General features: G+C 48.8%; 1 protein-coding gene across 3 annotated transcripts in view; it reads left to right on the plus strand.

The window, feature by feature from the left end:
* Positions 1-3501: 3501 nt before the first annotated feature.
* Positions 3502-27766, plus strand: part of LOC146204572 (alpha-(1,3)-fucosyltransferase C-like) — a 44931-nt gene continuing 20666 nt past the window's right edge. Inside the window, exon 1 of one of the 3 annotated variants that reach the window (XR_014703965.1) lies at positions 3502-4093. The gene's annotated coding sequence lies outside the window, so the exon portion shown is untranslated. Of the gene's footprint in view, positions 4094-6668; positions 6926-27766 lie in introns of those variants that run through there. The other 2 variants (XM_084589247.1, XM_084589246.1) reach the window with 2 other exon arrangements.

The following is a 27766-nucleotide window of genomic DNA, read 5'->3' on the forward strand; positions in this document are numbered from 1 at the left end:
ATTGCAACTGATTAAAAATTTCTTAAAAGACCGCAGCCAGCTAGTAAGTATTTCAGGCATTTATTTCGATGGAAAAACTACTAATATAGGCGTACCACAAGGCTCAATACTAGGCCCACTTCTTTTTCTGGTCTATATTAATGACCTGCCTAACCGCCTGACTTCTTCAAAATGCGTCTTATATGCCGATGATACTACAATCTTCACTTCAGACAGATTCGTATCGGCTGTAGTTAGTAACTTTAACAAGGACCTTGCTCATATTTCAAACTGGTGTGAACTTAATATGCTTCAGATTAATCCTTCAAAAACTTATTTCCTTTTATTCACCTCAAGCCAGAGAACTATTGCATCATCACCGTGTATTCGAATTGGCCAGCATATAATTACAGCAAGCGATTACTGCATCTGCTTGGGCGTGAAGTTAGATTCACATTTAAAATTTCATCAGCATATTGCCCACGTCAAAACTAAACTAGCATATGGCATACGCATACTAATCAGAGCACGAGCTTTCTTTTCACATTCTACACTGATGTCTTTGTATTATGCATTCATACATTCCCACATCACCTACGCCATTGTAGCCTGGGGAAACAGTTATAACACGCATTTATTTTCTCTACAAACGATTCAAAATCGGGCACTTAGAATAATTACTTACACCTTCAATGACTCTAGCTCTAAGCATTTACTTCGTAATCATGGAATCCTGGCAGTCGCTGAACTCGTTAAATACAACTTATGCACATTCTTCTGAGTACGAACAAATTATGGGAAACAAACTTTTCATTTTTCTGCTATCATGGTCTGGAACGCGTTACCATCCATCGTCAAATCTCTTAACAAAAACAGATTTGCATCCGAAGCTAAACAATTCTTTTTAACAACAGAAAACTGATACTGAATAATGACTATGTTATCAGCTTTACGTGGTATGTATTTTTATGTGGTTTAACATGTTTAAAGTCTGTACTGTCATGCCTTTTTATGCATATATTTTATTACTGTTTGATTTGGTGTTTAACTTGCTTGCTGTGTGCTTTTTGTTGCAAAATAATGTTATTTTTATTATGAACTCATTTATTGTCTACGTTCAATTTATTTTACTGTGAATTATTGCTGTCTTATATATTAATCGTTATCTGTCATTTATCGGAGGTCCCGATACAGTCACTGACTCTGGGACCTCCTTCTGTATGTATAATCTGAAATGTACTAAACGGATATAATAAAATTGAATTGAATCATCAGCTGTACTATACCCACTGCAGGGCGAAGGCCTCTCCCATATTCCTCCATTTTAACCTGGTCCTGTGCTAGCCGCATCCAGTTTACTTCTTAACCTCATCCGCCCACTTAACCTTCTGCGCCCCCTGCTACGCTTTCCTTCCCTTGGAATCCAATTTGTTACCCTATAAAGCTACCATCGGTTGTCATCTCTACGCACTACATGCCCTACCCATTTCATCTTCTTGATTTCCACTAGAATGTCAGTAACTTGAGTTATTTCTCTGACCCACTCTGCGCGCTTCCTATCTCTTAACGTCACACCTACCATTCGTTCCATAGCCCTCTGCGTTGTCCTCAACTTAAGTAGAAGCCTTTTCGCTAGCCTCCACGTTTCAGCCCCATAGGTGAGTATGTAAGATGTAACTGTTGTATACTTCCTTCTTGAACGGCCATCGGTATTAGCTTCTAGTCATTATCTGCGAATATTTGCCAAATGCGCTCTATCCCAAATCTATTCTCCTAGTTATTTTCATCTCATGGTCTGGATCTGCTGTTACTACTTGTCCTGAGTAGACATATTCACCTACCATGCACTTCCAGCGCTTCGCTACCTATTGTGAACTGCTGTTCTTTCCCGAGGCTATTGAACATTCCCTTAGTCTTCTGCATATTGAGTTTCAAGCCTACCTTTCTGCTATTCCTGTCTAGGACATAAATCATTCATTCACATTCAGTTGATCCCTTTTACTTAAAAAGAAAGGAAAAAAACAAAACACATTAACGCCAACCGCTGTTACTTTCAGTTTCTTATGGCTGTCGGGCCGATTAGCAAATTGAGAATGTCACTTCAACGATGTCGGGTCCATGCCTCCTATATGAACCAAAAATTGAGGAGAATGTAAGCTGCGAATATACACCGAGAAAGCGCTGCGGGTAAATGCTGTAGAAACAGCACAACCGCTGAACTGGAATGTTTAAATGGCACAACGCAGGCATCGAAATTGCGCAGTCAGCAATTATAGATTTCTGGAAGGCTTCCATATGTGTTCTCTTCAGAGCATGCTTCGTGTATGTTACATGATTATAAGAGAAGGCACGATGATTAAATTATTTGTTGCTGTGATAGGTCACTGTCCCAATTAATGGCGTGTTCTAACTTCTATATGCTCCGCCACCGCATTCGAAGCAGAGCGGTCGTTCCTGACATCGTTGATGTTATTTGAACCTTCGTCTGAATTTCCCAGTCTCGCCGTTGTATATGTTGCATTACAGATGGAACAAGGTAGCTTGTTAGGGTATCTTAAGCGGTCTAGACGGTATTTCGTTCGCACCAACTATTGCTTTAACTTGCTTTCGGACGCGTGGAAAATCTGCCCACCATAGTCTTTGAAGATTCGTAGAAATGCTTTCCTTACCTCTAATGTATACGGAGTGCTTGCTTGTTTGTTTTCCGCACTATTCTGTTTTTGGACAACGCTGCAAGTGTGGGTGTGTCATTCTCGAGTTTTCAGTAGTTATCCATGGTACCCGTTGTCTTGAAGACCTTGCTTCACTTTGTCGAATTTGCGAATATGGTTTGGAGGCCGAGCAGCACAGGGTGACTGTCGTTGTGGTATATTCTGTCTTCTTAAACTATCCCGTACGAAGAAAAAGGCACCAGCACGCAATGAAACAAGACGTATTAAAATCATAGCGGTCTATCACTGCCGTTAACTCTCTTTTTACGTTTTAGTATCTTGTTTATTTAAAAGACCAAATAAAATGAACATGATCAAAATGAGTGCCGCCGAAAGCTACCTGTAAACCGTGTATTTACGCGCCACCGGCTATGCCGATCGGCGTCTCGTTCAAAGTATTTGGGTACGCCTTCAGCGGCGAGACGAAGGGGAAGCTGCCACGATCGAGGCAGTCGTGAGAACTGGCAACCATGCCGCAGCATTGTGTGTTTTCTTTTTTGTTTCTTGGGAGGGGGGGTGGGGGGGTACACAGCATAGTAAAACTGGCTGAAAGGCACAAAAAAAAAAAAAAAGCGTTCCATCCGGTTTCAGGACAACACGAGCCTTCATTCTTCAGAGCGCAGCGCTGGAAGACCGGTGCAATGTGACGCAAAGTGAAATGGATGAGGGCCGGTTCCCCGAGGCCTTCATTTCCGCCCCTTGTTAACTTTCCAAGTCTGCTGTGTTGGATTTGGTCAGACCTGAAACGCGTGCGTTTACGGCCATGGGCCGCGTTTACTTCGGCGTATTTAAACACACGTGCGCCATCGCAAATGCCAAAAGCGTCCACCTGCGCCTTCTTTAATAACAGCTAGTCGAGCGACTGCGATGAAAGCTCCCGAACGCACCGAACGTAACCGAACGCGAATCCGTGCGCGCCGCGCGCGGTCACCAAGCGCGCACATGCGACTGAGGGCTCTCAGCACGCTGCCTGTGCTACTAGAGCTCTACGCAGAATAGACAGAACGTAGGGGGCGTCTGCGCGTCGCCAGCGTTAGCCAGCGTCGCCTCGCCTTCCTCATGTTGTACTCCTGTCGATAGGAGGGACGGCTCCTCTGAGGGGGCGCCCTGGGCCAACGTGACTACACTGACCATGCTTCGATTCCAGCACGAGCTGGCCGATAGCCACTGCGGTCTCCCCGCGCTCGTTTCCTTCGTTCAGTCGGGAAGAATGCTGCAGCCGAACGCTTATGCCTCGTGCCTGTCTCGAACTGACTGCGCCGATGGATTCGCCCCGCGTAAGCGCAAGCCGACGGCCTTCACCACACGTCCTGCGAAAAATTCGACAGCAGCATCCTCGGCTGCAACGCCCGACCGCTACTGCTTCCTCTCAGTGTACCTCTTCACATCGCCTGCCCTGAAATGTGAGTCTACTTCTTCCCACACAAGTTGTTTTCGTTGTTTACGAATAACGGCGTGATGCGGTCACGCCTGCATTGGGAGGCGAGTGCGCTGCCGCCCACCAAAAGCGCCATATCTGCGTACACGCGCTGATTCAGCCGCGCGAAGTCCTACTACAATTCGATATGTAGGATGCGAACAGCCGCGTCGTCTGCTAGCTGCGGTCGCTGTCCGGCGTGGGCCGCGTGCCCGCATTTGTCGCGTTTGTAGGAAAGCGTCAGGAAATAAAAAATATAAAAGGAAGAGCTTGTAGAAGCAAAATCAGCTAAAATATTTTGCTGGGCTAGCTGGCGGTTTCTTCACCAGGAATTTATACTAACATAAAAACGCTCACAAGTTAGGTGCGCATGTGTATAAAATTGTGTCACTGCGTGTCTCGCTTGCGAACGTCTTTATGTTGCGCTTTGTTGCCCAAAATGAGCGAAATCATCTACGCAAGATGTATGGAACGCGCTGTGTAGCGCTCCTTGCAAAGCTCTCTTGTTTGCTTTCTTGGGTACTGCGATGGTATTAAAGCTAGCAAAGGAGGAACACGGAGTGAGCGATACTGGTTTCGTTTTGGCAGACAGTTAACGGCTGCAGGTATGCCTTTTAACTGGCGCGTTTTCAAGTGCATCAATGTCACGATGGCTCCGGAACCACGGAGCCTCGACCAACGCACTGCCGGCACTCGATCGGTCGCGACAGAAAAGTATCGCCACCTGTCCTTCATACCTGCAACTACCACGAAATAGCCACGTGCGCCTCTCCCTCCCCCATGTGCGCCGCCAAAAAGCCTGTTTTTTTTTTCTTTCTTTTTTTTTGTTTATTCTATCCATCAGCGTAGCACGCCAATAGAAAGTTTACTTGCACACTTTACATGCAGCTAAAAAGAAAGAAAAAAAAATCCCTGCTTTCTCTCTCTATTATATGCTTTGGCGTGATGTTCCTGACTGATATAATCAACTTGGGCTATGTTTGATATCTGAACTAACCAAGATCAGCGGATAAAATAATGAGACGTTTTGTCCTCACACACACACACACACACACACACACACACACACACACACACACACACACGCACACACACACGCACACACGCACACACGCACGCACACACACACACACACACACACACACACACACACACACACAAAGCAACTTTACACTGCTGGTGCGAGGAACTTGATGCCGCCTTTCAGCTCTTTACTGGTCATGCTGCTGTCCCGTGCTTAAAATCTGGCTCTATCGGAGGGGGAGATGTAGTGATTCGAGCAATGGTGGAAGGGTAATAAATAGGAAAAGAGAGAAAGCGGTTGGTGGCCTGTTTTGCATATAATTTCATACAAATGGAGAAATCATTATTTTTTCCCGTCTTGGGTTTTAGAAAACGCCTTAATGGTCCTCACTGCAAAATTGTCGGAACGATAGAGAAGAAAGCTTACGCGATTACTACTAACACCAATAAAAAATGGTTGCCTGCTTCGTATCCATACGGTCCTTATACTTTCAAGCGTGAGGGGGAGGGAAGTCAGACCCCTCTTTAGTATTAGTGGGGGGGGGGGGGGGGGGGGGGATCAGACCTCCCTCACGTTACGCCCCGCTGTTGTCCGATAAATGTGGCTGCGTGTGAAGAGTTTCTTTGCCTGGTGCGATCGCTGTACAATCGAGCGCGTACGTGACAGCAACGGAACTTACTCCTGTCAGCAGCGAGGTCAAGGAATCAATTCGAATACCCATCGAGTGCGCGATGACAACCTTGTCGCACTTCGAAGTGGCGTTGACTTTACTCCAAAGGAAGATATGAAGACTGCAGCCTTGCATATGCATGGATTAGCTAGCACCACCGGTGCCATTAGCTGGCGCGCGCGTAGCGTGGCACGTAATTCAGGAGTGTAAATTGTTGGGCTAGTTGGTTCATATTGCATAGAAAAAAAAAACAGCGAATACAGACGCAGGACAAGAGCAGGCACATACCTTCTTTGCTCTTTTCCTGCGTTTGTATTCGCTGGTTCCCTTTCTATGCGTGATACGTAAAGTGTTACGGCCATATGGATGCCGCTGAGTGGTCAGCATGAGACTTGCCGTCGAAGGAAATGTGAAGATGGTGAGTCATTGCGTTCAGATTCCAGAGTATCAAAATGTTGATAATTCGTTCCCAACTCACTGGGATTACGCTTATAATGCATTATAACTTAAAAAAGGAAATTGCGCTAAAAAAGACACGGACGAGAAGAGGACATGGACGGGCGCCTGTCCATGTCCTCTTCTCGTCCGTGTCTTTTTTAGCGCAATTCCCTTTTTTAAGTATGTATGACCGACTAGCCCAACAACGTGCTCTCTTAAAATGCATTATAAAGCTTGTTCGCAGGGCGCGCCATCTATCGAACGTCCGCCGCATTGCGCGCAGCGCGTTCTTTCCTCGCGGTGCCGCTGCTGCATGCTCTGCTGACTTGCAGCTTGAGCGGTTGAGTACCATGAGAGGGGGCAAAACAGCCTGATGGGGGAGGGGCTCTTTTCGAGAGGGAGCGAGCCGTAGCGCTCGCCAGGGGGCGAAGAAAAGTTTTTCTTGGGACAGTCAGACAGTTTAGCGCTGGCCTGTAAACTTGTTGGGGTTGGGTACTGTTGCGCGCCAATTCGAGGGGCTGTTGATAGACATCTGCCTATGAGCCTCTGCTGGGTATGAGGGTCTTCCTCGTCCATTCAACGCCGCGAAAAGCTCGCCGAAACGCCGAACCAGCAGGCGCTCCGGACGGCTCCTGCTGGCATTTGATGAACGCGACAGGCGGCTGGCTTCCTCTGCGGGCCGACGGGTAAGTGCGGCTTCTTTCGGCCAGGTGAACGCACTGCTCGACCGCGCGAACTCGCATCAAGCGACCCGGAACGCGCATACATTCTAGGCGCGCCTGTTCAGCACGATGTAACTCTAAACGCTTCGCTGTCTTTATTGCCGGTTCCCGTAAAGAACGGAGCATGAAAGATCTTTTTCAGGACAGCTTCCGCGCACGCATCTTTTGTTGAATAAAGCTGAAATTCGGTGTAGTATCATTTATACGTACTCGTATGGCTCAACAGCGCTGCAGTTGATAAAGCTTGTCTTTGTCTGACCTTGTTGCGCTGTTGAGCAATGCGAATGCATATGTTCAGAATCACTTTATCTACGTGATTGTTAGTTTGCCGCAATAAGCAGCACATCGCAAACACAAATCGCGTGCGGCTGCATTTTTTCTCCAATGAGAACAGTGTTACGAGTTGTCAAATGTGATGGTCAAGCAACTCGCCCGTTAATTGTTGATCTTGGCGTTCTTTGTACGCACTTTGAAAACGCGCGCTCTGTTGTGACGGCTCTCCCGCTCTCGCTGACTGCTGGTTAGGATGTATCGTTCTCGCAAGCGCTTCGCCCTGAACTGCGGTCAGCGAGAGCGCAATTTTTCGCAACGGATGGTTGTAAGGAATTGCATGGCCGTGAACGGTCGCCTAGACTGTAGCGCGCCGCGCGAGCGCACGTTGCCTCGATCTCGGAAGCTTGGTGTGAAGGCAGAAGCTGTGCTGCCTCTCTCAGTGCTGCCAACACCTTGCTGAACGAGCGCGGCTGTGCGGTCGGCTGCTGCATCACATATGCTTATGTTAGCGGTCGTATACTGTAGGCGAAACGGACCATTTACGCGTGGTGAACTAACCGCTACATCCGTTCGATCAAAGCGCACGGTGTGCTTGTTTGCGATACAAAATGTTCAAGTGATCCGACTGCTGCTGTGCTGTCCATTACAGCGTTACAAAGGTTTCGGTGTAATTGCACCTGCATTCCGGCTTACTGCGCTGCGTAATGTGCGAAAGGAAGTGGATAGCATATAAATATGTCTGCTATCTTGCATTTTTGCTGAGAGATTGCAGTCATACCTGGTAATGCAGTCAGGTAGAGGCCGACACTCGAGCATATTTGAAACATCATGCTATGCGTATAATTCTTTTTGTCTGATAATATATGCGAAGTCTTTAGTTAAGTTTGCTATGAGGGTTTTGGAAGTAGCTCTAAATCGTCAGCCAACTAGTAAAACTTTCATTCAAGTTGAGAAGGCGGGTAATATAAAATAACTGAAGCAGTTAGCTGCTGACATAGCTTATTCAGCGGGAAATATGCCAGCACTACTTGTCTGGATGAAGATGAAACTGTTGCTGAAAACTTCTGCCGTCTCTAGTCTTGTCTACCCACGGAACGCGGGGAATTCCACCTGATTTTTAAAGTATTCAGATACCCTGTGGTCACTGCTAATCAAAGGCGCTGATATTTGTAGACAGAGCAGCAGCTCTAAGCGTAGACTTGGCGGTGGAAAACAAAAATGGCGCTCTGGAATCGGTGACGCGCTTTATCTCAATTCCTAGCTAGATGATCTTGTTTACACTCCATCGACTTAACCCACGCAGAGCGCGAGATTCACCATCGAGGTCGCGCCGCGAGGCTGCGCGCTTACACGTACTTACATACGATAACATCCTGCAAGCGAGCAGGAGCCAGCGATGCCTTGAGTTGCGCACAGCTTAAATCTGACAGTTAATCAATCGGCAGGGAACGAGACAGAAATGGGCGTAGAGCTGCACCGCTCGAGTGTAGTTCCTTGCGAGAACGCGGTGCCTGGCGTCACAACTGAAAGATTAGGCTGTGCTTTGTCGCTTGTTAGAATTGTGTGTTGCAACCGCTGTTCGTCGGTCAGAGTTCTTGGCCATCGTTGAAACTAACTAACGGAATTTATTGCAAAGAAAGCTGAAAGGATCAAAAACAGCTGAAAATCTCGGGACAACCTACATGCAACAGGCGAAGCGAGCTGCTCGTCTGTCGCTGTCCCAAGTCCAATGCTAAGCAAAGGCAAACCGGCCCGCACTGCGTACGGCACCCTGGGGCGCCAGGTCCCGCACTTTCCCGATTTGAGTGGCACACAAGCGTGCCCTCCGCAGCGTCGCCTAATCACATGAGTGCGGGACCCGGACAGCCCTCCCTTTCCAGAGATATCCGCGGCCGGTGGCCACAGTCTGTCGCGGGTGCCCATTTCGATTCTCGATGGAAAGGGCGGAAGCTGCACGACAGCCTCCCTCCTCCCTGTTCAAAACACACATTTGGGCAGGCACATGTGCAGCCCTCGCTGCTCAAAATGCAAATTGTGGGTGCGCACGTGTTCGCTTGCGCCGTTGCAAAGTTTCAGCATAGCTGGTTCGCCTGTTCCTTGTGCTGCTTTCAAAGCTCTCTTTGCTAAAATAACCTTCATCCTTCGTAGCTTGGGGCACGGTTGAGAAAAACAGGAATATTTCCCAGTCTCCCACAGCAGCTGCCAGTGGCCGATTCCAGGGGTCGAGCGGAAACGCACCTCCTTTGGCCTGGCTGGCCGACCAGATGAGCGCTACTGATCGCGAATGCCCCTGAGAGTTTCGACCACTGTTTCGACATCGTGACGCAGGTCCATTGCGCATAATCGTTCTATGGTCGGATACAACGTACAGCCTTTATCAAAAGTTTACAGCCCAGGGGTTCTACTTCTGAGCGATACTATGTGGCTCATAATGCATTCGGAGGTTTCCATACTTGCTGAAGGCAAGAAGATGTTTCGTCCTACCCTCTGCAATGGCTAGGACGTCCACTATTGTTACAGAAGTCATATTATGCGGCTTAAAAGCAAACCCTCTGGGTACGTCTTCTGTAACCGCGAACACATAAATCATCCGTGACAATAGTTGCCCGTCAAAGCTACCCTTGTTACCCAAAAGAAATGCCGCATGCTAAGTGTCAAACAAAATTATAAGCCCTATAACGTTTGTACTTCAGGGCTCGTTTGGCACGGTCGAAAATCAGAAAGCTGATTTCGTAAACTGTTGTCGTGGGTCATCGGAGTAAGACGGGATGTTGCGTACCATGCCCATTCCTTACAAACTGTTTGTTTTTAAATTTACACTAGTGTCACCGATGGACACTGATGATCACTTAGGTACCAGATTGGATTCCAAGGGGAGTAAAGCGTGGTAGGTGGTTGGCAGAAAGTTAGGTGGGCGGGTGAGGTTATGTTCTCGGGGGTCAAGTGGATGCAGCTAGCACAGGACCGGCTTAATTGGAGGAATATGGGAGGCGTCTTCGCCCTATATAGTGGGTGTAGTCCGGCTGATGATGACGATAATCATTATAATAATAGTGTCAGTGACACTTTCAAGCTGGTCTTCGCAGTATTTTCTACCGTCGACTCGAAACCGCGGCGGAAAGCGATCAACCAGTCCTGGCTAGCGGAGAATCTAGGTGCCGTTCCGAGGCCTCGCTGCGTGTCTTTCCTTTTTACGATTTTCTTTTTTATCGGAGATCTGCCTTCGGCAAAAAGGTCGTATTTCATTTATCGGGCAACTAATTTATTATATAGCAGTTTTACGTAGTGTCCCTTGAAAGCTGCAGCCTGAGTGATTCACGGTAAACCACTGGCGTACGTAACCCGCGCAAGCACTTGGATGTCTAATAAACGGCCGCCCTGTGACAAAGCACAACGGCAAAGCAGAAGATATTTAGCATAGCGTGGGGCGTACTAGACGTATACTTTACCACACGCCTCCTGCGCACGCGCACTGGCATAGTGCAGCTGGCATCCGGGCCAGAGCCTCCACTGTGCTGAAATTCTCTGATACATGCTCCTTCAGCGTGCATCGCTGTTCGTCCTGCTAGATTCGGCTAATGAGGACACCGCGTAGAATCCTACGGAATTTTGCGTCTGCGTTCTTCCGCTGTCGATGGGAAACACGTCGACTGTCATTTAAGACTACTTACGATATTCTGCTGTTAGAATTTCTGCTGCCGTGGATTTTTTTTTTTTTAATGAAACTGTATTGACTCTGCCCCCCGTCCCCCGCCTGAACTATTTTTGTTTTCTTTTTTCTTTTGCTTTTACCACCATTTCAAGGAATGCATCGTGTATCATCCGAAGACTTTACTGTAAAAATATTTGTGTATGCTGGGGCAATGGAACCGTAGGTGCGGCTGCCAGCTCTAGCGCCGCAAAAAATTGTTCTCAGGTATTTTTAGAACCGTGCTTACTTCGTTTCATACATCAAATGCAACACTGCCAAAGCTACAGCTCTTGTTTGCGCTGCCCGCATCCGCGATGAAAAATAGTGCCTGCTCTTGACGAGAGGAAATAACAGTTGCTTTGTCTGCAAGCTTAACGCCTCTTACATTTGCCATCAACTTCATAAAAAGCACCTTTTTTAGGGAGAAAAGGTCGATTGGGGTAATTTGTATGTTTTTCTTGCCGTTTTCGTTCGTGTCGCGTTTTCGCTGCCCGGCAACCCTGCCAGCGGTGTCCTCCGCGCTGCGCTACGCAGGGACCTCAACTGCCTCTTCGGAGCGGATTTTTTGTATAAGATCCGCACTGCGAAGATGTCTAGGCACGCGAACCAAGCTATTTAAAACGTGTGTGCTCGTTATAGACCCCATTTCCGCAGAAACCACTTGGCCACAAAACGAGCGCGTAGTGATACGCCTCCTATTTTTTTTTTCTTGCTGAGTACTTGCTGACTACATCTGATAAGGCTGCATAGTGTACTGAAAAAAGAAAAAAAAAATGCTTCTGTCCTGAAACAGCTGCGTTTAATGCTGAATTGTAAAGCACCATTCATCAAACGCGGCCTGCTTATTTCTTGTGCATAATATACATAGCACAGGCGATTTCACGGTGGTGACAGCATACAGAGATCAGAAGCTGCACTGTAGACTAATACCCCGGTCAGACGAGCACGTTTAGTGTCACTTTCAACGAGTGCACTCGCCTTTAGTGTCATTCGCATCGTGTCACGCGATGAACTTTAATGACACTCGCTGCCGAACACAATCAGCGCGAAGTGAGTTTGGGGAACACACTACACTTTGCCCGGCAGGCGAGTGTGTAGTCTCGACAGCAGGACATTTCATATTACTCATACTTTTTTGAGAATTACATTGTTTTAAAATGTTTATCGTAATTTTATGAGCGTTTCTATTAATAGGCAAGAGATTTAAGCTGTCACCAACTAAAAACTATGCGTACACTTGAATAGCTACCCTCGCTCTCAGTGCTTGCGCTAATCGCGAAGGCGTTCGTCTGCTGCTGCACTTCGATGGTATGCGGTATCTCAAGCTGCATCAACGAAGTTGGAGTTATTTGTATACCCAGTCTCTAGAAAGCCGTCACTTGACACGGCAGCATTTCGCTCAAGCGCCGGCCGAAGACAGCACCGCTTTTGCTCCCGCAAGCCGCCAGCGTCAAGACAGCACCTTTACGGTGCATCCGGCGCCGCTGTCACCGGCATCAGAAAAGTGTGCGAGAATTTGTTTTCCCATAAATAATAATCCCTGGAGTAAAGCAATGTCAGAAATTAATGCCTTTGGGGGATCGTTGACACGTACCGAGTCGCTAGCAGGAGTAATTGCTGCGATACAAGCAAATTTCTGCACGCAACTTCATAGCCATCGTCGCCGGCGGCGCGGCACAGCTCACCCTTGTAGTACACGCATACGCTAGCTACGCTCCTAAGGCATCGTCGATTTGAATTGCACATTTTTCTCATTATTCTCATTTCTCTCAAGGCAGTGCCACAAGTGAGCCATATATCCTTTTAAGCTGGCCATACGAAAGCGCCACCCACTACTTCAATGCGAAGCAAACTATAGGCCTAGCGACGACCACGGAGGAGCGCACTTGCCCCGCGCACTCTGCCGTTCACGACGCTCACGGGCGGCACTACAGCGGAAAGCTATATCTGGTACTGTGAACGCTGCGAACTTCTCGCCAACTTTCGTGATGCTGCGGAAATTGGACCTTTTTCGACGTCGTGTAAACTACACGCCAAGCAAACGCTGTGAAGACGTGATGATGCTGCCGTGCGTGGGTGCTGCGCCGCTGGACATTTTAGGCTGCTCAGAAGCGCCGTCGAACATGATTTCGTGTGAAAAAATGCACGCTGCTCTGAATCATAAAACTCGTGCACTTTTCGCGCTCGAACACCAGTGACTCCTTTCCATACCTAGGCGCTACCGGCATTTTCTCGGTTAACGATGCAAATCAAAGTCGCAATTGCTAGGTTCACGATAACCGCAGTTAGCAGCATAACTATATATAAACGAGGCCGGTTTTGCATGTAAACAGCAGTAACCATGCATGTTAGCGAAAAGCGCGTGCGACATCGCGATGCTTTTTTAGTGAAAACCATGTACTCAAATGCACAATTAAACTGAATATTAGCTTGAGGTAATTGTGCTTGCAATAAAATTGAATTTTAAGGTATTTTTGTGAAAACTAATTATTTTCCACATAGGGCTGCAGCATCCGCATCGGCACTGCCGTCATTTCAAAATGACACTTGATTTTGCCGTGTGGCAGTGAGCACCGAAAATGTCACTCTTCCTATGTAAGTGCACTTCGTGAAAGTGTCACTAAACTTGCCCGTGTGACCGGGGTATTAGAGCCTGTTACCGGTAGTGTGGTCTCGTGCAATGCGCTGGAACGTGGATGTATGTATCGGCAGGGCTAAGCGGCCGGAACTTGTGCCGGATGTGGCTTTCTTATTGCTTGTTTCGTCTGTTTCCCGCTTGTTTCCTCAATTTTGCGGGCTACAGCCGCCCAGCGATGTAGGCTTCAACATGATAGATTTCGTATAGCAGTTTGAAAGTTGAAAAGTTTGTTCAGCAAGACTCATAATTAAAAAAAAAAAAAAAAGAGAGAGAGAGAAGTTCCGGGAGCTCTGCAGATTCTGCAGGGAGAAATGCGAAAGCCTGAGCTTTGCTGCTGCACATGGTACATCGCGCGCCCCTTGCCGAACATAACCAGCGGATCCGTTAAGCGCGTGGAATTTCACCGGCATTTTATAATTCGTTTACAGGAAAGGAAAGGCACAGTATCTGTAACTCGCTGAATATTGCTGACACATCTCGCGGGCAAATCTCACCGACGCGAGATTTTCACCATGCAGGAAGCAAAAAGCGCAGTGTGTGTCATTATTGTTTGTGTAGACACCTGAGGTCTTTTGGGGGCACCATCCAGTACACACGCCGGCGACTGGATTTTCGCGTAATGGGGCTAGTAAAGCTTTCGCTTTAATAATTGTCAGTATGTCCGCTCTGATACTTCCTGTGTTGTCCTTTCTTCTGTCCCTGTGTTTTGTCGCGCTGTTCGCTACGATTAATACTTCGAATGTAGCTTGACCTCTTGTGTAGAGACGTTTTAGGCGAGGGCTGAGAACCTCGGAGGATTTTGCCGCTGTTGGGCGGAAAAAGCTTCGAATGACTAGCTGAAGCGCGTTGCGGTTTGAGCGAATTTCACAACGAGGCGCGCTTGCACGATTGTCATGCGGCTTGGCTAACTCTCAATGCCCGCTTGGACGAAACGAGTGCATGCGCTGCCAATAGCTTAATTGCGGTGCGATGATGGCTTGCCCGCGAATCAATTAATTATAACCAGAGCGGAGCAGGCCGCTCGTCGTAAGACCCGAATGCCAGCTTCGCTAACCGGCGCCAACGTCGTGCGCAGTTTTCGGAGGACTGCTATTTGAACACGGGTAAAAAGAAAGAGGGGGGGACTCACTGAATAAACGCTTGTAAAACCAAGTGTTGTGGCGTCAATACGAATTGGTCTTCCCTGGAACTGAACGAGATTATCGGTGTGGATATCCAGCTTTCAGAACATGTCATGGGAGATCGAGTACGCGGACTGTCACGGTCGAAGTGTGCGTGCGTGCGCGAGAGTGGTTTTTTTGGTATTATATTTAATGAAATACAGCGGTGCGCGCTTATCGCCATCCATAGCTTTTATTAGCTTTTATAGGTTTTGTATACGATGTAAGGCCGTCGCCAGCGTTTTTCTTTCCCATGTCCGAACCTCCTGCGTGTCGGCGAGGCTTATGCATGTGGCCCTGCTGCTACTACGCGCGCGCTGTGCACAGACGGTTGCGTGTCTTCCGGCTCCCTCGACTTGACTGCGTCGAATCTCGGGCGTTCTGCGTGACAGCTTTGCTACGCGTGTTGACCGACGTATCAGCCACCGCTATCGTCACTCGAGCTGATAGCCGGGCTAATTTTTGACTCGCATGAGTGACGTCTACTTGAGACGCTTGAAGACAAGCTCACTCTATTACGAAGATACTAAATGGCGTTGAAATAAAGGAATGGCACTGTAAATACGCAGCCCTGTTTCTTTTTCTGTAATTTCATGTGTAAGGGTATGCGGGAGCTGTAGCTTCGTCGTTGCTCATTTAGCGTTAATCTAGTATGATGTGAGCTTTCCTAGCTTTTCATAACTTCTTGTATATCTGCAGGTTTGATGCATAGAGCTGTGACTGCGACTTGTGCCGCCACAATTTCGTAAATAACTGGATTGTGTTAGCTTAGCTGTCGAACGCCACCGACTTTGAAATAGCGGCCTGTTGAAATAGAGCATATAAACACGGAGCAAGCGACATGGGTAATTGTAGGACGTGTGGATGTGGTTTACTTCGGCGTTGAACTCTCACCTCAATCGTGTTGTAATTCTAATGTCATATGTGGACCATCTGGCTTATGTGAGACGCGAGTGCATTGTTCTGGTGTGCGAGCGTGTGTACTGAAGGTTGGGGGCCTTGGAGGAGTTGGGTGAGACTCTGTGCGCTCCCACAGTGCATTTACCGGGCCTGTCCCTGAAGGCCTGGCAGTGTGCTCAATGTCAGCTCCTGGTACTTTGTATGGTTCGTTTATGGTACCGCACTAGCGAAGATCATGTCGGCAAGCTCATATCTCGCTTCTGCTTGTATGAAGCCGCAGCTTCTACCTCTTCTCGAGTCTTCTCTCGAGTCGATCTCTGAAAACGTGCCCATCCCCGTTGTTAGCTTATTGTGACTGGGCGTGGCATGCCCTGCTCCGAATTGTCAGTGACACTCGCGCGGTTCACCCCAAGCAGTTGCAGCATTCGTATCTCAGAAGGAGCGATTCACAGGTAGGCATCATGTCGGCTCCCGATTGCGTGAGCTTATACTCTGCGCCACTCAACGACACCTCCATAGCGTTCGCCTTCAAACTGACCAGCTGTTTCTTTCGAGGTATGAAATGCGATTTTGTCCTGGGGCCCGGAAGGCGACTGATTGGCTCTCGGTGTACTGCTCCTCGTCTCTGGCTATCCCGTGGTCTGTTCTGTCGGGCATAATCTAGTCAGGTGAACCACGGCAAATAAAACTGTCTCCGTAACCGAGGCCCCGCGTTGTTCTGTCGAAACATGGATTCGTTCGGCTTCCTTCTTCACAGTCGTCGACGCGCTTGTTCCCACTGGTAGTTTTCTGCCAGCGCGGCAGTGTGGCTAGGATGTGTAGAGCCTGGTTTGTAATTGATTGCTACGTGTGTTGGCGACGATTTGTGACGATCAGTTTGAACCCGCCCCGTCGCGGTGGCTCAGTGGTTAGGGTGCTCGACTGCTGTGTCCAAGGGATGCGGGATCGAATCCCGCGGCCGCTTTTCGATGGAGGTGAAAAGCAAAGCGTTCACGGACTGCGCGATGTCGGTGCACGTTAAAGAACCCCAGGTGGTCGAAGTTTCTGGAGCATTGCCCTACGGCGTCCCTCATAGCCTGAGTGGCGTTGGGGCGTTAAACCTCATAAACCAAACCAGTTCGAACCCATTGTGCAGGTATTCAGTGGAACCCCAGTGGAAACCAGTTCGAACCCCAGGCGTATCGCAAATTGCTCCCACGTCTCCGTGGAGCCTTGGTTCACGGATGAGAACATTTGCAGTCAGCGAGGGGTCCAATATTTTAGCTTTGGACAGTACGTATTCGCTCCTTTCTTCGGCGGACAAATGCCTGAGCAGCCCGCGTGCCCTGTCACTTAACCATGGCAAACCATTCACTTGGCCATAGTACCGATGGGTTGTGCTGTGCGACGTCAGTGCACGTTAAAGAACCCCAAGTGGTCGAAATTTCTGGAGTCCTCCACTACGGCGTCTCTCATGGTACGTTAAAGGGGTAGAGGCACTATATTACAAAATTGTGCAAAGCTTATCGCGCACTTCCTTTGTGTTTGAAGACCATCGCAGTCAAGTGTTAGACTGAAGGGAAAACTAGAAAATATTTTAATTCCTTTTTAAAGTTTGTTGAAATGCTTACTATTGCATTCCGGACCTATCGCTAGCGCTCTGACTGTGACGTAGATTCACTGAAAAAAGCATAATCAAGTATTCGTGACGTCAATGCATATTATAGGAATTTGGGCAATATTGGAGCGAAGCAAGCGGCCGACATCGGCACTGCTACGAGAAATAAGTTGTAGGTGAATGAGTTGGCGACAGCTCTTCGCAGGCGACAACGGCATGTTTCCGAATAACACGCGTTGGCGCGGCGTGATAGGATCGCCAAAACGACGCAAACATATGTTTACAAATGCAGTTGACTATAGTGAACTAGATACAGTTGACCAACTCTTTCCGCAGCGTGACTGCACCATGAGAGCGTATGGCGGAGTCACACTGCAAACAGAGCAGACGACGCACCTGCTCCTTGACGTCATGAACTTTTGGCTCACGTGACATTTCAATGTTGTGTCTTCTGTTTCTTAACGTCAAGTAAAAACCTGGCAACTACGAACCGAAACCGAAACTGCTGCATACTAATAATAAGATAATAAATTATTTAATACGATTTTGGGCTTCTAACACCGTGCTCTATGCTTAAAGAATCGCTATGCACTGTTTACAACGCAAAAGTACAGCTCAAAAATTTGGTTTCCCTACCCCTTTAAACCCCACAAACGACCTCAGCACCATGACACGAAAGGGCGCGAGGACACTTTTGAACAGGCTTGGGAACGCCAACCTTTGTCCTTGTCCGTTCTTACACCGCAACGGTGGCCTAGTTGTTTGAGCATCCTCCTCGCATGCGGCTGGTGCAGGGTGATGAGATCGGGGTTCGGGGGCCTTGGCTTCACCGCAGTGGAACCATGAGGAGCCGAAACGACGGACCAAGTACAGCCAGGGAGGAGAGGCAACGAAAAGCGTTTTATGCAACTTTTTACATGATGGGATATTTACAGGTAGGAAGAAAGCTGAGCTCGCTGTGGAGACAATTTCCACCGCTTAAATACGGTCGGTTGTCCCCATTACCCTAGCTGGGGAAACAAAGTTCAGTCGGTGCAGTCCAATCACTGGGGCACAAGAGGTCACTGGAGATGTCGTCCACTGCCGAGGGTGGTGCTCGAACATCCTCTCACATCTTTCGGTGGCGAGGGCAAACTTCTCCAGTGCCGATGGCGATCTTTGCAGCCCGCGAAGTCACCCGCTCGTGGTCATTTCCCCCTGCGTGATTCCAAGAAAGTCACCCGCCTGCTTCGAGAATTCGCGAGCGCCTCTGGTCCATTCAACAAAAGGACAGGTTCCCTGCTGTCGCCGCCGTGGACGCCAAGGGGGATTAAAGGCCCGAAAGACAGCACATCTCCGTCTCGAAGGGAGGGAGGCGGGGAGGTTTGGCCACCGCAGCAGTAGACAAAAGGGTCACTCCCCCGCCGTCGCCGCCGCTTCAACGCACTTGGCAGCGGTCGCACGCCGGCGTCCGCTAGACCCGTCTCTGTCTTCAGCTGTGGATAATCTGCTCCAAACTTCGGCCGGAGCCCCAGTCACAGCAAGGGTTAGATACACTATATGCCGCCCGGAAGCCACCGCTTGCGCAGGGGGCATACAAGTTTTCCCCTGGCCAGGTCTGCGGCTTATCTGGATTGAAATGTTTGGAATATGAGCCTCTAGCTGACCGCACTTTGTGTAGGCGAAAATACCTGTCTCTTCTGCCCACGCATGGGTCGTCAAACCCTACACTCCCATAATCACAACCTGGAACCAATCTTTGCCCTTACTAACAGATTCAAGAACTCTTTTTTTTTTTTTCCACACACTGTCTCTCAGTGGAATGCACTTCCAAGAGATGTTTTCTCCGCTAATAATGTAACAGTTTTTGAAGAAGGTGTACGAAAAGCCCTGGGTTGATTTTTTGCTTCACTATTTGCCGATTCACTTTTTCTCCATCATGTGTTTGCACCTGTTCGTTTTATATTTTGATTGCTTGTCAATGGGGGCGATGAAATGCATTTTCTTGTGGCCTGTATTGCCCTTCTGCTTGGTCTGTATTGACTGCAGTATGTTCTAAATAAAATAAATAAATACCCGGTGTTACGGCGCTCTTGGGCCAAATATTTCCTTGCGTTCATAAAAATGTACACCTCGGGGGCAGCGGGTTTGTAACCTGATGGCCATAATGGCGCTCTAAATGCAGCTGCTAACGTGTTCGTAGCGATTGACGAGACCTGTGTAGCTGAGCTACTCTTGAGAGAACGGCCTTTCGCCTGGAAATGCATATTCAGTGGCGTGCAGTTACGCTTTCGGACACGCACCGCGAAGCAACGACGCGCTGTACCGACGAGTCTGTTCTGCGCTGGTTTACTTCGTGGGCGTGAAACCCCTGCGTGAGAGGCTGTGAGCGAGTGGTCAGCATGCGAGCGCTGCTCATTCACTACAGCCAGAGAGGCGAAAATTGAATCGCCTACAAGTCGATGCAAGCGGCGCAGAGCAGCCGAGAAACGCGCGCGAGAAACTCTGCTCGAGTCCAGTTGTTTTCAGCTGCCGTGTCATCCGGTCGCTGCTCCGGTGATACATTGTCGGCTGAATGGGCCCACCGGATTCTCTCTTGGCTGAGCACCTGGGGCAGTGACGAAATAGCCTCTCCGCCGTCGCATTAATCTCGCGCAGATAAGTATCCGACAAAGAGGCGATGCAACTCGGTGCGTCACTCTGGACATTCAATCTCATTGCACCTTGCTCTTTTGTCTGATCAGGGGCGTTCGATGATTGCGCTTGGTCGTTCCGGCTGCAGAGAGCAAACTGGCGCATGAGACGGCACGAAGCGTACGGGATGTGCGCGACACCGCAGAACGTCCACACAGTCCCACGGCGTCTGGCCGTGCTGTCCCATGTTTGTTGTTCGCTCGGGTAAGTGCCGCTGCTCATAGCAGTAAAGGAAAAGACGTACCCTAGCTTTCTTGTGGAAAATGCGATTCCGTTTGATCGTTCAAGTAAAAAAAGCTTTTATGTGAATGGGATAGGCGTTAAAATGTTCCAAGTAAAGGTTCACTAAGGTTAACTCCATCCAATTATAATATTCTCAGAAAAAGAATGATTATTTGACTGTTCTGATGCTTGTTCGGCAACTATGCTTCCATCGCCAAGACAATTAGGTTGAAAAATTTTCCCGTCAGTCGATCTAAACTCGAGAAAGACGGTGTAGCATCATTTCGCTGGCGAAATCGGCCGCTGGTGGCGACACATATACTTCATATTTTGGTCTTTCCTAGCAGCGCGGGTATCTATTAAGGTCTAAAGAAAAGCTCGCTATAAAGTGCGTATAGACATACAAAAGGACGCTACGACTGACCGCGCCGACACAGTCACCCCTATTAAGTAGCCGGGGTTGCATTGGACTGGGTTTTCTGTTAGGGCTTAAACACCAGCTCATCAGAGTGCTTTAAACGGTTCGTCCCTTGACCAAACTGGTACTTGTATGAGAGAAGCAGCTGTTCGCGAAATTCCCGAATGCTTGAGCATACTGTCCAATAGTTCTTTATATGAATGCGTCACGATTTCCTTGCTCCTCACGGTGCAACCCTCGCGCGCTTTTTTTGACAGTGTTAGACTTTTCGGATTGTCCGTGTATAGTCCCACCGAGAAGCGCGAGCGGCAGCAGTTTCCTGAGCACAAACAGCGAGCGACACGATATGGCGAAACATACCGTCGCTGTTTCACGCTTCTGTGAAACGGCGATGGACCGTGCGTTTCGTATCTTGTAAGAGGCCTTGTAAGAGAAGCCATGTAGCTACACTTCAGCGACCACACGGCGTTGATCGCTGTCACGGAAGGGGCGGTGGGGTATAAATATCAGATGCGCACGCACACATCCGTGTCGTTTCTTCTCACAACGGTTGTGCAGCACAGTTGTCGCCAGCTGTCAGTTGAACGCCGCGGCTCCTGTCGGCGGCATGCGTTGCGCGGAGAAAGGCGCCACGTTTGCGCTGGCCCAGCCGCATTGGCCAATGCTCACTTCAAGATCGCTTTGCAGCTACTATTGCGTGGTGATATCCACACCTTTCACTGTCGTGCATGTTTCACCATAGCGTCATTCCTACATTTATATTTCCATTGCCCAGAGACGAACCAGCAACCAAGAAGCGCACATGTCTTCTGTCGATGTGAAATGCCCTTGAAGTAGCTGGGTTTTCTAGGCAAGTTGACAGCTGTACAAAACGTGTTGTGAGGGTATGTGGTGGAAATGCATGGTTATCGCCGTATGTTGTGGCAATCGTGTTGTGAGGTTATGTGGTGGAAATGGTTATCGCCGTATGTTGTGGCAATCGGGCACGAATGAGTGTTTGTCGACGAATTGCTGCTTATATTTTCACACACGAGAAAAAAAAATGTAACCTCGAAGCATGCTACGTTCAGCAGCTCGACGTTAACATCATATCCCTACAAAATCATGTCGCTAACATGACAAAGCTTGTCAATGCATCGCGTCTTTTTCGTTCAAAACGGTTTTCGATATCGTTTCTGGGAATGCCCTGATTTCGAGGTGTTTTCTGGTTATAAGGGAAATTTGTGCGGAGAAGTCGCATTGGCATAGCATCGACGTGCAAAGCGGTGACACAATCCGCCGCGGTGGCTCAGGGCGCTCGACTGCTGAACCTATAAGGACACGGGTTCCAACCCTACCGCGGCGGCCACTCTTCGATGGAGGCGAAAAACGTTACATGGTCCAAGTTTCCGGAGGCCTTCACTACGGCGTCCTTCGGAGCCTGAGTCGCTTTGGGACGTTATACCCTACAAAACCAAAGCGTCGAAACATGGCGCTGCATAGTTGGTCCTTCTGTACGCGCGCATCCACGAAAAGCTTTGCAAGCACCGTGACGCCTTCAGAACTGCCGCATTACTTCAGTGCACTGAAGTAATGCGGCAGTTCTGAAGGCGTCAACTAACCGCATAACCTAAATAAATGGTTACGGCTAGGGTCGCCTGGCCGGTTTTTAGTTTCTCACTTCGTACTGTCATTGTTGCGCTCGTTTACTGTTCTCAGCATCAGAATATTAAAAAAAAAAAAGAAATTAGCTGTGGTTTAGCTTGTGGTTAAACCTTGAGGTACGCGAGAGCAATCCGCATGGCTACGCTTAGGTTCGGCTTGAAAGTAAAGACATGACTTTTGCACATAGCAGTTTACTCTATGGTTTTGAGCTTTATGCCATAGGGAGCACTTTTGACCACTAAAGTGCGATGAGGCGAAAACCTCTATCGCCCCGTCGGGGTGGCGCAGCAGTTAAGGCGCTCGAATACTTGCCCAAGGAAGCGGGATCGAATCCTGGCCTCGGCGGCTGCGTTTCAATCGAGGTGAAACGGAGTGGCGAATTCCGTGTTCTGTGCGATGTCAAGAACGCCAGGTGGTCGAAATATCCGGAGCCCTCTACTACGGCGTCTCTCATAGCCTAAGTTGTTTTGGGACGTTAAACCCCGCAAACCAAACCAAACGAAAGCCTCTAACGCGCGGTGGTCCGAAGCCCTCTACTACGGTACCTCTTTCTGTTTTCACTCCCACCTTCTCGATGACGCGATAACGTAAGCTTTCAGCCAACATATAAAGCCCCGTTTTAACCGAGCCGTATGAACGTGCCTGCGTGGCCTAGGGATAAGGTGAATGCAAGGGTTTTATCAGGCCGATCGGGACATCACCCTCCCATATATGAACGGAGAGGCCCGAGTTGGCAGCTCCTGCCAAACGTAATGTGAGGCCAGCTGCCATCTACCGCCTCCCACGACATCCTTTTCTTGGCTCTGCGGACAGGCACGGCGAAAGGACGAGCCTGTGGCCAATGCAAAAAAAAAAAAAAAAAAAAAAAAAAACTATGGGTGCAGTGAGAAAGGACGACTGGTCAACATATGTAGGGCCTTTTTAATCTACTCGCAATTCTGTAAAGTCACCTACGCTGTTACAGGAGGCAGGCTGAACAGGAAGTACAAACGCAGCCTCATCAGCGCTAATGTTAGGGGAAGCATCATTCCAAACCTCGTTCAAAAGACGTCGCGGAGTAAGCAGCAGTAGTAAAACCTTATGTCTTGAGGTAAGAAATGGAACCGTTCCGAAATTTGACGTCGCTTTAATTCCGTACTAGAAAGGAAGGGGCAAAGCTCCGCAGCTGCCGCAGCGCGAACTGGTGACCAGTGTGCGAGGCTTTTGTGCGGAGGCACGGCCGGTCTCGGGGGAGAGCGCGCGCTCTCTCTCTCCCTCGAGACCGGCCGTGGCGGAGGCAAGGGAGCGCAGTGTAGGGCCGGATGACGACGATGAAGATGATTGAAGAGCATTCCGCAGAGGTCAGCGAGTTGGGCTGATTAGCCACGGTCTAAAATTGAAGGTGTTGTTCGGCGGCAAATAAACTATGAGAGCTACACGTACAGGGTCATCCTCTTCTAGCTATAACATGGTCGCTGCTTTCAAAGCAACATTTGCGTCGCATGCAGACGCATATCGATGCAAGCACAGACGGAGTCAGACTTGCTGCTTCACATGGCCTGCCACTTCACCTTATTGCGCGGCCGGGTCGGACGCAATGACGATTTGAAAGCAGGGACCTTGTTATAGCTAGAAGTGGACGAGGCTGTACTTTGCAGGAAGCTGGTAGGAAGTGTTCCTCTTGAAAAACTAGGTGAAATTTATTCACAGAAGTTACGACCAGGGCCACGGCCGCTCGATGGAAGTGCGCTTATACATCGAGCGACCGTGCCAGGGCGGTGGCCAAAAACTCAACGGGAACTGAATCTTCTGATTAGAGCTCACATCTGGCGAAATCCGGTCAGCCTCCTAGCCTACCTGCCGTCTCGTTGTAGGGTCCAAATTCAGCGTTAACTTGAATCTGACCATGCTATCCTCGAGGAGCCCCTAGCCGCGGTTACTGCGACAGAAGCCCATCGGAGCCAGCAGGCGCAGCCGCCGCGGGTTTACACTGCGGTGCATAGAGGCATTCTCGGTGGGCGCCACCCTGCGTCCCAGTTGGGCGATGCCGCCTGATGCGGTTGGGCCCTTCCTCTTCTGGGTACAGCGGTTTCCGGTCTCTCGCAAACACGCTAGCTGACGCCAGGATGCCGCGATGCCCGTCGAGGACATCCAGCTCGCGCTTTATAAATCTCCCGCACCAACTGGCCCCGTCTGCCGAAGAGGATTTTCTGCTACATCAAGGCCCTCAACATCCGACTCACTTCGCTCGCTGCGATGCGCTTTCGAATCTGCATGCACTTCCCGAAAGGATCTAAACCCGCTGGAGCGAAGTCTACTGCTTAGCGAAGTGAGCCGTGGGAAATACCGGTGTCGCTGCGAAACCTTTGGTGTAAGTTTTCTATTGTTTTAATTTGTCCTGCGAGTCCTCTCAGCACAATTCAAGAAGATGAGACAAAATCGAGTGATTTAAGATAAAATATATTCTACTTTTAATAATATCTCCCTGAACAATAAGCTACCAAAAGTATTGCAATATGTTTAAAACATGGGCGGCCGGCAGTATTCTCTATAATTCAGTAATAATGTTATGTACTTCAATAATAATTGAAGTATATATATATATATATATATATATATATATATATATATATATATATATATATATATATATATATATATATATATATATATATATATATATTAAAAAGAAAAACATCCATAGAAAACAACATTTGGGTTGCTGACCCAAGCGAGGATTTGCGCTCGGAAAATCGGGGAAGACAAGCTGAGCGCGCATTGGTGCAACTAGGCGATGCTTAACCCCTGGTAGTCAGCCGTGGCATGTGATCAACAGCGGATCGTCGCGGTCCAAAAGACGCCGTCCAGCGCCCGCCTCAAGCCTCCTTGATCCCCGAGAACACAAAGCAGCAAGCTCCGGTGGGAATCCGCAGTGGCATTCCCTCGTATCTCCGGAGTTTCCCCGCCGTTCGCGACGAGGGCGCCTGTGAAAGGACTCCCATCAGCTTTGAGCGCACCCCGCCGTCGCTCCGTGCGGTGCCGTCGACAGTGGCTTTTCATCAGCTCCTCGCGAATACGACAGTCGTCCGTGACCTCCGTGCTTGTTTGTTTACCGCCAGGAGAACCCTCCAAATTTAGGCCACAACTGTAGTATTGGTGGGATGCTCTCCCACCAAAACCACCGCCACTTTCATCATCACCATCACCACCTGCCTGGCTACGTCCGCAGCCGGTCGAAGGCCTTTCCCATTCGCCTCCAATGAGCCCTATCTGCTTGTGCTGCTGCAGCGAACGTTTCTCCGCAAATTTCCTATTCCAATCTCTCCACTTGGCACACTGCCGTTTGCTTTCCCTCGGAATCTACTCCGTTGGCCTAGGCGACCATCGTTTATACTTCTTTCGCATTTCATGGCCCGCTTATGCCCATTTTGTTGCCCATTTTGTTTCGATTTCACCGAGGACATCGTTCACTCGTGTTTGCCCCCCCCCCCCCCCCCCCCAATTCATACTCTTTCATTCCCGTCTCATCTTAATTAACTTTACCCCTGTCGTTTTACACTCCATAGCTAGCTGCGATTTCCACAGTTAACTTCACGCCTTTCGTTTGCTCCAAGCTTCAGGCCATGCATGGTCGAGTGCTGGAAAAATAAAACTGTTCAATATTCTCATTTTAAATCTGAAACCAAGCACATTTTAAGGCTGTTCTTAGTGTGACGGCAATACGCCGAAATCGTCGCTGTTGGATTTTCCCTTTTCTCTCTTTCTACTTTCACTCCCACCTTCCTACCTTACTGCGCGGTTCAGGTGTCCACAGAGCAAGTGTGACAGATACTGCGCCTTTCTCTTCCTGTGAACCAATTATTATTATATTATTTTCTCCGGCTTACATTTCTAGCTGCGGCGTTCGAGATCTCCCTCGGCCATCATGTCACAGCGTTGTTTTTAAGGCGAATAGATTCATTTGGCTATACTGTGGCCGTTTTCTTCATCTAACCGAATGTCGTCACGAAGATGCAAGGAGACCGTCGTGGAGGAAAGGGCTCGATGGGGGAGGAGTCTTAGGAGCGAGTGAGGTCACGTGTTTTAGCGGAGAGCGGGATGGAACGATTGTGTGACTTCTCGTGTGCTGTCCGGAGAATTGGCAGTCTTCGCTTCGTGCCAGGAAGGAGTCTTGCGTTGGTGTCCGCTGTAGTAAATGAGTTCTCGAAAATGCCACCGAAGCGTTTCCTCACCCAAGACGAATTGGAAGAGCACCTTCGTTCACGCGCCGAGAAAACACTCCAACGCAAGTGTTGCTGGTACGTTCGTTCGATATTAGGGATCCGCTGACATACACGTATAATTCAGCGGGTTACGGAGGTATATTGGCTTACTGAAATAGTAATCTTGGGGGATTTCAGAACTTTTTTTTTTCTTTCACCGCGATATTTGTATCAAATATTTAAGACGTTGAAGGCGATGTTGGAGTGTGATTGAGATAGAGATGAAGCGACTTCGAGGTAACGTCACGAGATTTTTCCATATCTATCCGCCATCACTTGGATCGCTAGTGCGATGAATTTACCTTTTGCTCCGTCTGTCACAGGTCGATGCAAAACGAATACGACAAAGGCGAGAGTAAAGGCTTGTCAGCTGCTGCACCCCTTGATTGTGGGTAGGTGCACGACTCCACAAGCGAGAGAGTGCCAAACTGTTGCGCAAGTATACTGGCGAAGTTAGTCCGTTAGCGCGAGTTAGTGCATACATGCGTGTAAGGTAAGATTATCTGGTGCGCTACGGGTGAATGGGCAGGGAATTTAAGGACTAGAATGGGTGGCAGAACAAAAGCAGCGCTCTAGATTGGCCCCCAGCGCATGACAGTTGGAACAGGAGGCGTTAGGACTAGGGCGGAAATGGGATCGCCAGGAATGTATGAGGAGTGTTTGAATCGTACGAAGTACTGTATATGTTTGGGCTACGATGAGATGCTGAGAGGGTGTGGGTGCATGTGGATATGACGTTTCCAGTTGGCCATAGGGTTTCTTAATTGCGAGATTATAGACCAGTCTAACGTCAAAGGCTTTGACCGGCGATTACAGGCGCCCAGAGGCCCAGATGTGAATATCGCGGGCTATCTGATGAACCAGCTCATTTCCGGGGACCTATAGCATACGGTGACTGACGATAGAGCCAATGAGTGCAGGGAATCATCGTCCAGTTCCACATTTAGGTCGTAAAGAGGTAAGCGGTGCTTGAGCAAGCGAATAGCCACCACGAACTCGATTTAAATGGTGTATGACTGAGTGCGGGGCAGCTCAAAGGACATGATGGTATCTATGATAGGCACAATCACTAGAGTAGTGACGAGAGGACGATTGCTGTATGGGTCGCACATATGAAAGGAAGAGCCCGACCGACAAAGTGGGATGATCACATATGCCGCCGAAACTGTGTCCGATGAGATGACGTTGATGCATGATACGGTCTGCATTGTGGTAGGCTGCCTTCACCTCCCAGCTGCCATTTAATACCAGGGGCCATAATATTGAGTGGAGTGGCGAAGAGGATATGTGAATTGCGCGAAGATACTTCTTTCACTGTCATTGCTTTGCATTTTGAAAGCCGAAAACA

The sequence above is a fragment of the Amblyomma maculatum genome, chromosome 1 (assembly GCF_055883805.1).
Source record: "Amblyomma maculatum isolate TAMU_Amacu chromosome 1, ASM5588380v1, whole genome shotgun sequence".
Taxonomy (NCBI): domain Eukaryota; kingdom Metazoa; phylum Arthropoda; class Arachnida; order Ixodida; family Ixodidae; genus Amblyomma; species Amblyomma maculatum.